The sequence below is a fragment of the Erinaceus europaeus genome, chromosome 14 (genome assembly GCF_950295315.1).
Source record: "Erinaceus europaeus chromosome 14, mEriEur2.1, whole genome shotgun sequence".
In the NCBI taxonomy this organism is placed as follows: domain Eukaryota; kingdom Metazoa; phylum Chordata; class Mammalia; order Eulipotyphla; family Erinaceidae; genus Erinaceus; species Erinaceus europaeus.
This window is the reverse complement of record NC_080175.1, coordinates 46,912,509-46,926,059: the sequence shown is the minus strand read 5'-3', so window position 1 is coordinate 46,926,059 and position 13,551 is coordinate 46,912,509. Positions and strand designations below refer to the sequence as shown.

The window sequence follows — 13,551 nt, the reverse complement described above, 5'->3', positions numbered from 1 at the left end:
TGCAGTGGGTTAAGCCCACATGGCGTCAAGACAATGGACCCTAGTAAGAATCCCTGTTGGGGAGAGACTTCTGGAGGCAGGGCTACGAGCAGCAACAGATCTTTTTTTCTCTTCTCCTCTCCTGGGTCAACTAGGAATACCAAAGGAGACCACCTGGGACCAAAATAAGACAGGACTAGAATGACTACAGGAACCCACCAAATCACCGGTGAGTGCAAACACGTGTGGCTGGTGACAGAGAGGAACCAAGGGAGAGATTAAGTGGCTGGTAACAGTCCAGCAGTTTATCAGTTGAGACTCCACCTCCAGTCTGTTCCACCAACAAGGGGACAGCTGAAGGGAGGAGAGGACTCCCATGAGACTCACCAAGTGCAACTCTGAATCTACATTGCTACTGCCCTCAGAATCTGGAGCAGCAGCAGGGAGGGTCACTGAGGGATAGAGATCTATCCAGGAAAGTCAGGAGAAGACCTATACCTCGGTGGCATACCTGTGGGGCTGTGAATGTCTCTTTGCATAACCACTGGATTATCTCTGCCATACCCTACTTTATCTCTTGGTCAGGAGTCAGTGATTAAGCTAAGAAGCCTACTTGTAGTTTAAAAGCCCTCAGGTTTCCATAGCTTACAGGGAAGAAAAAGAAAAAAAAGAGGCTTTTAAACCACTGAGCTCCAAATCAGGGATTAAAATACTATTGAAAACAACTATTAACTTCCATCACTGTGAACCCTTTAATTACCTTACTTAGACACAAGTCAATCCAGGAAATAGTGATCAGTAATTTGAAAAGTACTAAGAGAGGTAACTCATAACATAATATATAAAATGGGTAAACCAACAAGAAGAAATATTGCAGAAACAAACCAGGACAACAGTCCAGCTAAATGCCCCCCAAAGGGTGAAGCACAAAATAATGAGTTCAACATCCAAACATCATCTAAGGAAATAATCACAGGCGTGAATTAAGAGTTTGAAAGAATTGTAGTCAGAAATACAGGAACAACAAATGAGACTCTGGAAGAAAACACTAACTATCTCAAGGTTATTAGAGAGCTGAAAGCTGAAATAGCTGAGCTAAGAACATAACTATCTGAACAAGCTAAAACAGTATCAGAACAGGAAAACAAAATAGAGGAACTCCAGAAAACAGTAGAGGGCAGAGAGAATAGAATCAATGAAGCTGAAGACAGAATTAGCAAGATTAAGGATGAATTAGAGACAACTAAAAAAGAAGTAAGAGATCTCAAAAAGAGATTAAGAGATGCTGAAAACAACAACAGAGTCCTATGGGGTGACTTCAAAAAAAACAATAGACACATTATTGGCTTACCAGAGGAAGAAAGAGAAGGAGAGGAAGAAAGAATTCTTCAGTCCATAACAGCAGAAAACTTCTCTAGTCTAGACAACATCAAAGACATAAAGATTCAAGAAGCCCAGAGGGTCCCAAACAGAATTAACCCAGACTTAAAGACACCAAGACACATCATATTTAGAATGGAAAGGAATAAGGATAAAGAAAGGATCCTGAAGGCAGCAAGAGAAAAATGAAGAATCACGTACACAGGAAAACCCATAAGATTAGCAGCAGACTTCTCCACACAAGCACTACAGGCCAGAAGGAAAAAATGGCAAGATATCTATCAAGTGCTCAATGAGAAAGGCTTTCAACCAAGAATACTATATCCTGCTAGACTGTCATTCAGACTAGATGGAGGCATCAAAACCTTCTCAGACAAGCAACAGTTGAAGGAATCAACTATCACCAAGCCTGCCCTGAAAGAAATTCTGAAAGGTCTTCTATAAACAGACCATCATAAATAGGACATATATCAGAACACTCTAAAACTCTACAGGAATGGCGTTAAAATATCTTTAATCTTTGATATCAATAAATGTCAGTGGCCTGAATTCACCTATTAAGACGCACAAAGTAGGAAGATGGATCAGAAAACACAACCCAACAATATGCTGTCTACAGGAAACCCACCTAACACAACAAGACAAACACAGACTTCAAGTGAAAGGATGAAAACTATCATACAAGCCAATGGCCCACAAAAAAGGGCAGGAACAGCGATTTTCTTATCTGACACGATAATCTTTAAAATAGATAAGATTTAAAAAGATAGGAATGGACACTATTTATTACTCAGAGGATCAGTCAATCAAGAGGACTCAATTATTAACATCTATGCACCCAATGAGAAGGCATCTAAATACATCAAACGCCTACAGAAAGAGCTACAGCAATATACTAAACTGATAAGAACAGATACTACACTTGATCTTAACCAAAAGGCCGAGAAGCAATTACAGCAATATATTAACAGCAACTCAGTCATAGTAGGGGACTTCAACACCCCACTCTCTCAACTTGACAGATCATCCAGGCAGATAATCAATGAAGACATAAGGGAGCTAAATGAAGAGATAGATAAACTAGAACTATTGGACATTTTCAGAGTCATTCATCCCAAGAAACTAGAATACACATTTTACTCAAATCCACATGGTTCATTCTCAAGGACAGACCATATGTTAGGCAACAAAAATAGCATCAGCAAATTCAAGGGCATTGAAATCATCCCAAGCATCTTCTCAGACCACAGTGGAATTAAACTAATACCTAACAATCAACAAAAGATTAGTAATAGTCCCAAAATGTGGAAGCTCAACAGTACACTTCTTAACAACCTCTGGGTCAAGGAAGAAATCAAAATGTTTCGAGACCTCAGTGAAAATGAAGACACAAGCTATCAAAATATTTGGGATACAGCTAAGGCAGAACTGAGAGGGAAGTTCATAGCTATACAAGCACACATTAGGAAACAAGAAAAAGCACAAATAAATAGCCTGATGGCACGTCTTAAAGACCTAGAAGAAGAAGAACAAAGAAACCCTAAAGCAACCAGAAGGACAGAAATCACTAAAGTTAGGGCAGAAATAAATAACATTGAGAATAAGAAAACCACACAAAAGACCAACGAAAATAAATGTTGGTTCTTCGAAAGAGTGAACAAAATCGACAAACCTTTAGCCAGACTCACAAAACAACAAAGGGAGAAGACCCAAATAAATAGGATAGTAAATGAAAGAGGAGATATCACAACAGACACCGCAGAAATTCAACATATCATGCGCGGCTTCTATGAACAACTATATTCCACCAAGCTAGAGAACCTAGAAGAAATGGACGATTTCCTAGATACCTACCAACTTCCAAAACTAAGTAAAGAGGAAGTGAATAACATGAACAGGCCTATCACAGCCAATGAAATTGAAACAGTTATCAAAAATCTCCCCATAAATAAAAGTCCTGGACCAGATGGTTTTACAAATGAATTCTACAAAACCTTCAAAGAAGAACTAATACCTCTACTTTTAAAAGCCTTCCAGAAGATTGAAGACACTGGAATACTCCCTGCCAGCTTCTATGAAGCTAACATCACTCTGATACCAAAAGCAGACAGGGACACAACCAAAAAAGAAAATTACAGACCAATATCTCTGATGAACATAGATGCTAAAATATTGAACAAAATTCTAGCCAACCGGATACAGCAGTATATTAAAAAGATTGTTCATCATGATCAAGTGGAGTTTATCCCAGGCATGAAAGGTTGGTTTAATATACGTAAATCAATCAATGTGATCCACCACATCAACAAAAGCAAGACCAAAAACCACATGGTCATATCAATAGATACAGAGAAAGCCTTTGACAAAATCCAACATCCCTTTATGATCAAAACACTACAAAAAAATGGGAATAGATGGAAAATTCCTGAAGATAGTGGAGTCTATATATAGCAAACCTACAGCCAACATCATACTCAATGGTGAAAAACTGGAAGCATTTCCACTCAGATCAGGTACTAGATAGGGCTGCCCACTATCACCATTACTATTCAACATAGTGTTGGAAGTTCTTGCCATAGCAATCAGGCAGGAGCAAGGAATTAAAGGCATACAGATCAGAAGAGAAGAAATCAAACTCTCCCTATTTGCAGATGACTTGAGAGTATACATAGAAAAACCTAAGGAATCCAGCAAGAAGCTTTTGGAAATCATCAAGAAAATACAGTAAGGTGTCAGGCTACAAAATTAATATTGAAAAGTCAGTGGTATTCCTCTATGCAAACACTAAGCTAGAAGAAATGAAATCCAGAAATAAATTCCTTTTACTATAGCACAAAAACAATAAAATATCTAGGAGTGAACCTAACCAAAGAAGTGAAAGACTTGTATACTGAACATTATGAATCACTACTCAAGGAAATTGAAAAAGACACAAAGAAGTGGAAAGATATTCCATGTTCATGGGTTGGTAGAATTAACATCATCAAAATGAATATACTACCCAGAGCCATCTACAAATTTAATGCTATCCCCATCAAGATCCCAAGCACATTTTTAGGAGAATAGAACAAATGCTACAAATGTTTATCTGGAACCAGAAAAGACCTAGAATTTCCAAAACAATCTTGAGAAAAAAATAACAGAACCGGAGGCATCACACTCCCAGATCTCAAATTGTATTATAGGGCCATTGTCATCAAAACTGCTTGGTACTGGAACATGAATAGACACACCAACCAGTGGAATAGAATTGAGAGCCCAGAAGTGAGCCCCCACACCTATGGACATCTAATCTTTGACAAAGGGGCTCATCATATTAAATGGGGAAGTCAGAGTCTCTTCAACAAATGGTGTTGGAAACAATCGCTTGAAACATGCAGAAGAATGAAACTGAACCACTGTATTTCACCAAATACAAAAGTAAATTCCAAGTGGGTCAAGGATTTAGATGTTAGACCAGAAACTATCAGATTCTTAGAGGAAAATATTGGCAGAACTCTTTTCTGCATAAATTTTAAAGACATCTTCAGTGAAACAAATCCAATTACAAAGAAGACTAAGGCAAGTATAAACCTATGGGACTACATCAAATTAAAAAGCTTCTTCACAGCAAAATAAACCACTACCCAAACCAAGAGACCCCTCACAGAATGTGGGAAGGTCTTTACATGTCATACATCAGATAAGAGTTTAATAACCAACATATATAAAGAGCTTGCCAAACTCAACAATAAGACAATAAATAACCCCATCCAAAAATGGGGGGAGGACATGGACAGAATATTCACCACAGAAGAGATCCAAAAGGCCGAGAAACACATGAAAAAATGCTCCAAGTCTCTGATTGTCAGAGAAATGCAAATAAAGACAACAATGAGATACCATTTCACTCCTGTGAGAATGTCATACATCAGAAAAGGTAACAGCAGCAAATGCTGGAGAGGGTGTGGCATCAAAGGAACCCTCCTGCACTGCTGGTGGGAATGTAAATTGGCCCAACCTCTGTGGAGAACAGTCTGGAGAACTCTCAGAAGGCTAGAAATGGACCTACCCTATGATCCTGCAATTCCTCTCCTGGGGATATATCCTAAGGAACCCAACACATCCACCCAAAAAGATCTGTGTACACATATGTTCTCAGCAGCACAATTTGTAATAGCCAAAACCTGGAAGCAACCCAGGTGTCCAACAACAGATGAGTGGCTGAGCAAGTTGTGGTATATATACACAATGGAATACTACTCAGCTGTAAAAAATGGTGACTTCACCGTTTTCAGCCGATCTTGGATGGACCTTGAAAAAAATCATGTTGAGTGAAATAAGTCAGAAACAGAAGGATTAATATGGGATGATCTCACTCTCAGGCAGAAGTTGAAAAACAAGATCAGAAAAAAAACCACAAGTATCACACCAAAGTAAAAGACTCTGGGGTGGGGGTGGGTGGGTAGGGAGAATACAGGCCCAAGAAGGATGACAGAGGATCTAGTGGGGGTTGTATTATTATATGGGAAACTGGGGAATGTTATGCATGTACAAACTATTGTATTTACTGTTGAATGTAAAACATTAATTCCCCAACAAAGAAATTAAAAAAAAAAAAAAAGAATCCCTTTTGGAGTCCCTGGCTCCCCTCCTGCAGGGGTTCACTTCACAAGTGGTGAAGCAGGTCTGCAGGTGTCTATCTTTTCCCCTCCTCTCAATTTTTCTCTGTCCTATCCAACAACAATGACATCAATAACAACAATAATAACCACAACAATAAAAAAAAACAAGGGCAACAAAAAAGGGACTATATATATATATATATATGGCATGGTGACCTATGTGCTCTACTGGGTGCACCCTACAGGCCCCCAGTAACTTGTTAAAGATGAGTCATCAGGAAAATGGACAGGGAAGGAGGGAGGGAGCCCTCTGGGGCTGTCAGCATGCTCTCAGAGCTAATGGGGAATCTCTGGAGTTCACCCCCCTTCTCCCAGCCTCTCAGCACTGTGTGGGGTGAAAGAGGTGTCAGCAGGCCAGAGTCCCCAAATCCTGGTAACCAGGGCTGCCTGCCAGCCTTCCCTATCTCACTTCCCATCCTCCCCACGTCCTCCCTCATCTCCCCACCTGGACTCATCAGAGATAAAGGCCCTCAGTGCTTCCTCTCCACCTGCCAAGTGTCTCAGAAATGGGGAGAATGACCCCCTTCTGCAGAGCAATCTCCAAAGCCTGAGAGAACCCTCTCCTCTAGTTGGCATCCTCCAAAACTTGAAGTTAGAGTTGCTCCACTTAGATGTGCCAGCACCCCAAAAAAGATGGGAGGGAGGGAGCCTAGCTATGGTAGCACGGTGGGCTAAGTGCACATGGTGCAAAACGGAAAGATCGGCTCAAGGATCCGGGTTTGAGTCCCCAGCTCCCCACCTGCAGGGAGGTTGCTTCACAGGCGGTGAAGCAGGTCTGCAGATATCTCTCTTTCTCTCCCCCTCTCTGTCTTCCCCTACTCTCTCCATTTCTGTCCTATCCACCAACACAGACAGTAATAACAACAGTGATGAACAACAAGGGCAACAAAAGGGAAAAAATAAAAAATAGCCTCCAGGAGCAGTGGGTTCATAGTGCAGGCACCAAGCCTCTGCGATAACCCTGGAGGGGAAAAAAAAAAAAAAAAAAAGATGAGAGAGGTGATTCACCTTCACCTGAGAGAAGCCTGCACCTGGACTCAGCAGCACTGGTTTTATGGAGAGGTTCTTCAGTGAGCTAGAAATGCTGCTGCTGCTGCTGCTGCTGCTGCTGCTGCTGCTGCTGCTGCTGCTGCTGCTGCTGCTGCTGCTGCTGCTGCTGCTGGAGGTATGAGGGCAGTGCAAATGACCAGTCAGGGCCAGACAGTGGTACAGCTGGTAGAGTGCACATGTTACTATGTATCAGGAACCAGGGTCAAGCTCCCAGTCCCCACCTGCAGGGGGTTAAGGGGAAAGCTTCATGGGCTGCAGGTGTCTCTCTTTCTCCCTACCTCTTTATCTCTCCCCTTCCCTGTCAATTTCTCTCTGTTCCATACAATAAAAGGGGAGAAGGGGGAAAAGGCTACTGGGAGCAGTGGATTCATCATGCAATCACAAAGCACCAGCAATAGCCCTGATGGCAAAAAAGGGAAGGAAGGAAGGAAGGAAGGAAGGAAGGAAGGAAGGAAGGAAGGAAGGAAGGGAGGGAGGGAGGGAAGGAGGGAGGAAGGGAGGGAGGGAGGGAAGGTATGGAAGGGATAGAAGGAGAGAAATAATGCAAAAATTAAGCTCAGGCCTGAGGTCCCAAGTTCCATCCCAAGTTTCACATGGTTTTCTCCTCCTCACCCCTCTCTCACTCACTAATTCCACCCCCAAAGACTGTTAAGAAATGAAAACAAGCAAGTTAAAAATATACAGAAAGGAGCAGCCTCAAGTGTGAGGTCCCAAGTTTGATCCACAGCACTACAGGTGGCAGGTATGCTCTGCCCCCCTTTCTCTCTCTTTCCCTCCCTCCCTCCCTCCTTTCCCTCTCTTTCATTAATAAGTATTTAAAATGCAAAGAGAGAGGGGGTGGGTGAAAAATGAAGGAAGAAACTTCCCTATGAAAAATATGAAAATCAAGGAAGTAGTGAGTTTTGAACCTCCTGCCCTGGAGCCACGGCTCCGTCCAGCCCCCTGGTGTTCTGTGTGCAGAGTAGGTGGGCACAGGACCTACATGAGAGGGTGACCCCAGTCTGTGCCACTCAAGGCCTCCTGCAATGTGCACACTCAGCAGGGGAGTAATGGAGGGATTTTGCAAAAAGCTGGGCTCAGTAAATACTTTATACCCATCAATGTGTCAGAGTGACAACTCAAAGGGACCTGGGGCGGTGGCGGGGCAGGGGAAGCATGAGAGCTCAGAAGGTCGCCAGAGGATCCCCAACACAGGCAATAAGCTATACCCATTTTCTTGCCTGCCTCTGAGCCCACAACTGCACCCCAGGGAGGCTGCACACCCACTCTGTTCACCAGGATTCCTTCTGTGAGAACTGGCTTGGCCTCCTGTAGAGATTGAAACCCAGAAGCCACACATTCTGTGAACCCACCCCATGCTGGAGTGTGCCTCTCCAAGTGAGGTCCCCAGAGCATCAGCTAGAAGCTAGAATTGTAAGTGAATGGTGGAAGGGAACCTAGGCTGGCACTGAGAGTGTTTGCATGGGGGAGATGAGAGATTGTACCCATGTGTCAACAACTGTGCTATGAACCATTACCCTCTTCCAATAAAATGATGAAAAGAAATAAAGGAAGAAAGAAGGGGGTGGAGGGGTCCCACATGGGAGATGGAAGGCCAGGGGAGGGATAGCAAAGGGCCCAGGGAGGACTCTGACACCAGCAGGGGGTACAAAGAACTGTGGACAGATGAGCAGGTGGTTCTGTGCTTCTGTTACCCCATGTGCAGCACAAAGTGGCAGAAACTCAATCCCAAAGTTGGAAACAGCGTAGCAAGCACCCTGGAGCTGGAGAAACAACTCACTGGGGATAGTGCACTGCTTTACCCTTTGCTCAGCCTACATTTACGTTTGAGTCTGGCCCTCACCACACTGGGGGTTTGCTCTCTCTGCCTCTCTGTCTCTATCTCTGTCTTTATCAAAAAAGGAGGAGGAGAAAAAGCAGCTAACCCTATTCTTATTTTTAATATTTTATCAATTATTTTTTCAGTAAAAGAGAAATAAAGATGAGGAAAAATAGGAGAGAAGGGCCAGAGCACTGCTCAGTTCTGATTTATGGTAATGCTGGGGGCTGAACCTGGGGTTCAGGCATGAAAGTCTTTTTGCATATTGTCTCACTATATCTGAGAAAGCTGGTCCTGAGCAGTGGAGGCTTAGAGATGACAAAATAATAATATGATGATAATAAGAAGAATAAAAACATACATAAAAAGCAAGCAGTGTGACCACTGTGGTGCTTAAATGTTTTAATGATTTTTATAACTTTTTTTCTTTATTTTATTTGATAGAACAGAGGGAAATTGAAAGGGAATGGAGATAGGCAGGGACAGAAAGACACCTGCAGCCCTGCTTCTCTGATTGTGAAGCTTTCCTTTTCAGGTGGAAAGGGCCTTGGTGACATGTGCACTTAGCCAGGGGAACTAATACCCCAAACCTACTGCTATGCTGGAGTGCCAGCACAGAGCCTCCAGGGGCAGAGAGGACATGTCTGAATGGATGCCAGCCTGGCCCCCACCCACACCAGATCAGGCTCCAAAGAATGGAAGTTGAAATGCACATAAGCTGGTCTTAGAGGTGTGCTCCTGCATGACAAGACTTATTTATTAACAGGATGACAGGAGAGAGGGGCAGGGGGAGAGGAACCAGAGCACTACCCTGGCACCTGTAATCCCAACCACCTGGATGGAACTGGGTGGCTCATGCTCTGAGGTGTGGTGCTTGAACCATTGCATCACCTCCCAGGCTGTTGCTGAAGGGTTTTTTAGGGATGCCTATCATCATGGTTAGAACCAGGGAGGAGGTGGTAGCAAGGGGCAGAGGGCAGTCCCTGCAGAGGACTCTGCTGTTGTCTAGGCTTCTCTCTGTGGTTATTCAGCTGATCTTTGGGGTTGGCAATATCAACACACTGTGACAGATTCCCCCCCTCACCCCATGCCCCAATGCCCACCAGGAGGCTGTGCAGGCCCCTCTGAGCTAATCAGCTCATGCCACCCTCATCAGGAGTCCCCGCCTTACCATTCCAAAGCTTCTGGGGCTCAAGTGTACCCTAGCTAGGGTGACACTCCTCTCTGTCCCCTTGGTCCCCTACATACTGATGGTGGCACCAGGGTACAGACCTGCCCTCTCTCTGTCCAGAACCTCAGACTTCCCACTGGGCCAGGACAGCTTAGCTCTAGGCACACCTGGGCCTCCAGGATTCCAACTCAAAACCAATGTGCTGATGGGGCCTCTGCCATGGCCCAGGAGATGGGGGACCTGGCACAGAGTCCCCAGAGACAGAAAGGACACACCCAGACAAATGTCATCATGGCCCCTACCCATGCCAGCCTCAGTTGGATATGAGGGCCCTGGAGCAGATGGGCGGACTGAGACCCCCATGGGGCTCACCATCTGGTCCCCCATGGCTGTGTGCCTGGCACCCCACTCCCGTACCATCTGCCTACTCACTCATCCTCCTGGCTTCAGCACAGTCTACAGGGTGAGGGGAGGGAGGAGATGGGGGCAGGAGACAAAGCCTAGCCTGCTATGTGCACCCACTCCCCCTCAAAGGCAGGAGACAACAGAAGCAGTACGCCTGGGACCCCATGAGGATTCAGGGCTGAGGGGCATGGTGGGTGCACCTGCAGGAGACACCACCACTACACCCTGCTCCAGGTTCTTCCCAGGCTGACCCCTGGTGGGCAAGCTCACCCTCCGCTCACCCTCATCCTCCCAACACCAGAGAAAAACCACAAATAAGGAAGGGGCTGGGTTGGATGGCTGGGTTGGGGAGCCCTACATAGTGACAGCTAAGGACACAGCAACTGAGCAAAAGAGTCCTCCTAGGAGGTCTCAGCCCCTCTCCAGGTCTCAGATTCCCCAATGTCCTCATGGGGGGGGGGGGGGGGATGTAGGTGGAAACAAACATCCTCCAAAAGCTTGGGGAAAGGGGCTCCCATCACTGACTGTGTTGCTGTACTTGGGGGCAAAATCTCCAATCTCACTGCCTTACACCAGGACCACACACACACACACACACACACACACACACACACACACAATCTTCTAACCCAAAGCTGGTAGATCTGTGACTGAACACTGCCACCTGGTGGTCACCTCAGAGACTACAAACGCCAGCAAGCATTTTGTTTTGCTTCTGGAATTTCCAAGCTGGAGATTTCTTCCCAAGCCCCTCCTCTCCCCTCCAAGCGCCCTTACCCTAGCAGGTCCCTGTATCTATTAGAATCTTGGCCTTCTAATCAGACTCTGGTGGTTTTTTAAATACAGTTTATGTATTAACAAGAGAGAAATACTGAGAGAAAGATACAGAGATCAGAGCCCTACTCAGCTCTAGCTGATGGTGGTGCTAGGGATTAAACCTGGGCTCTTGAAGGCTCAGGCAGAAGAGTCTTTTATATAATCATTATACTGTCTCTCCAGCCCCAGACTCTGCCTATACACAGATGGCACTTCAGAAAGCCCAAGGAAACAGCCCCTTGAAGTACCCCTCCCAACAAGGACATGACGGGTGCCCAGGGTCACAGATGAAGAGTTGCCCTCTTATCGCTTATGTGACAGGCACCCTACTCTGCCATTTGGGGGGAAAACCTGGAAATCACTGGCCAAAGCCAGGGTAGAGAAAATCACCCTAAGAAGGAAGAGTGAAGCAATTTGTTGAAAACAGTTAGTTTTAAATATATATATACATAAATTAGAGGGTGGGGAAAACAACATAATGGTTCTGCAAAGACTCTCATGCCTGAAGCTCTGAGGTCCCAGATCCAGCATCAGCCAGAGTTAAGCAGGGCTCGTGTGTGCGTGTGTGTGTGTGTGTGTGTGTGTGTGTGTGTGTGTTCTCTACCTGTCCTGTATCTTTCTCTCATTAGAATAAGATGATTATTAAAAGAAACAAGAAGACCCATCAGAAGTAACAGACTTTTGAAAATCAATAATTAAACTAGGACTTTGCCCTTTTAATGATAAAAAATAAAATAAACAGAGATATTCTGCATTTTAGAAATTTCCTTTTTTTTTTCTTTTTCTTTTTTTGACTCTAGGGTTATTGGTGGGACTTGGTGCCTGCACTACCAATCCACTGTTCCTGGTGGCCACTTTTTCTATATATTATTATTAGATAAGACCAAGAAAAATTGAGAGAGGAGGGGAAGATAGAGAGGGAGAAAGACAGACACCTGCAGACCTGCTTCACCACTTGTGAAGCAAACCTCCCTTCCCTCCCAACTCCCCGCAAGTGGGGATCTGGGAGCTCGAACCCAGATCCTTGTCCTTCATACTATATGTGCTTAACTTATAAATTTCTACTTGTTTTTGCCTGTTGTGTTTCCACCTTCCTGACCCAGAATTCCCCTTTTCTGGTGGCTGAAGGAAGATTGTCATTTTTTTTTTGCCTCCAGGGTTATTGCTGGGGCTCAGTGCCTGCACCATGAATCGACTGCTTCTAGAGGCCTTTTTTTTTTTTTTTTTTGCCTTTTGTTGCCCTTGTTGTAGCCTTGTTGTGATTATTACTGTTGTTGTTCGTTGTTGGATAGGACAGAGAGAAATATGGAAAGGAGGGGAAGACAGAGAGGCGGAAAGAAAGATAGACACCTGCAAACCTGCTTCACTGCCTGTGAAGCGACTCCCCCACAGGTGGGGAGCTGGGGGCTAGAACTGGGATCCTTAAGCTGGTCCTTGCACTTTGCGCCACATGCACTTAACCCGTTGTACTACCGTACAACCCCCAGAAGATTGTCATTTTAACAGAAGAACCTTTAGCTCCTTGTGATAAAGGAAGATGCTGGGAGTGAGCCTCTTCTGTCTCCTCCCTACTCAACATGTAGAACTTAGATTCTTCCCTGCTTTCCCCCAAATACAGCTCCTTAGTACCACCATCTTGTCTGAATATATGAACTCTCGCTTCAGAGAGAGAGAGATGTTGGTCTGTGTATGAAGTCCTGCCTCCATTTGGGTTCATACTGCCATAAATATATTTTTTCTTGATTAAAGAAGGAGGAAAAGGAGAAGAAAGAGAAGAAGATGATGATGATGGTGATGTTGACGGTGGTGGTGGTGGTAGTGATGTGAAGTGACCGTAGTTTTGCAAACTCTCACAAGAGTGGATTTTCTCAGTGGCCCCAGTGGAGGGCTGGCATTGGGAGACATCAGAGTGCCCGAGGCCATGCCCACCTGGCATCTGGGAGCAAGCTGGGCTGCCACGTTTGCCAAGGGCAGCAGGACTTCTAGGTGCACCCATCCCCAGGAAGCTTGAGGCTATCAAACTCAGAATGGAAATCATGTGGCAGGAATATCTCCAGTCTGCTGGAGGAGCATGTCCAGGAAGGGAACACAGAAAAGGTCTGAACTACAGTGACAGAGTCCAGAGACTCAAGAATCTAATGCAACATGTGCAGGCTGCCTGAAACCAATGGCAACAGACCAATTGCAAAATTACAAAAGGATTCCTCAGATACCACTGGGTGGGGCATCAATTGATGCCCAGGGCCCGCTGTGTGCTCAGACCACAC

At 44.8% G+C, this 13,551-nt stretch overlaps 1 pseudogene; it reads right to left on the bottom strand.

Annotated features, from left to right (window-relative positions):
- Positions 1-2,205: 2,205 nt before the first annotated feature.
- LOC132532949 (U2 spliceosomal RNA) lies at positions 2,206-2,311 on the bottom strand (annotated as a pseudogene).
- Positions 2,312-13,551: the final 11,240 nt, after the last annotated feature.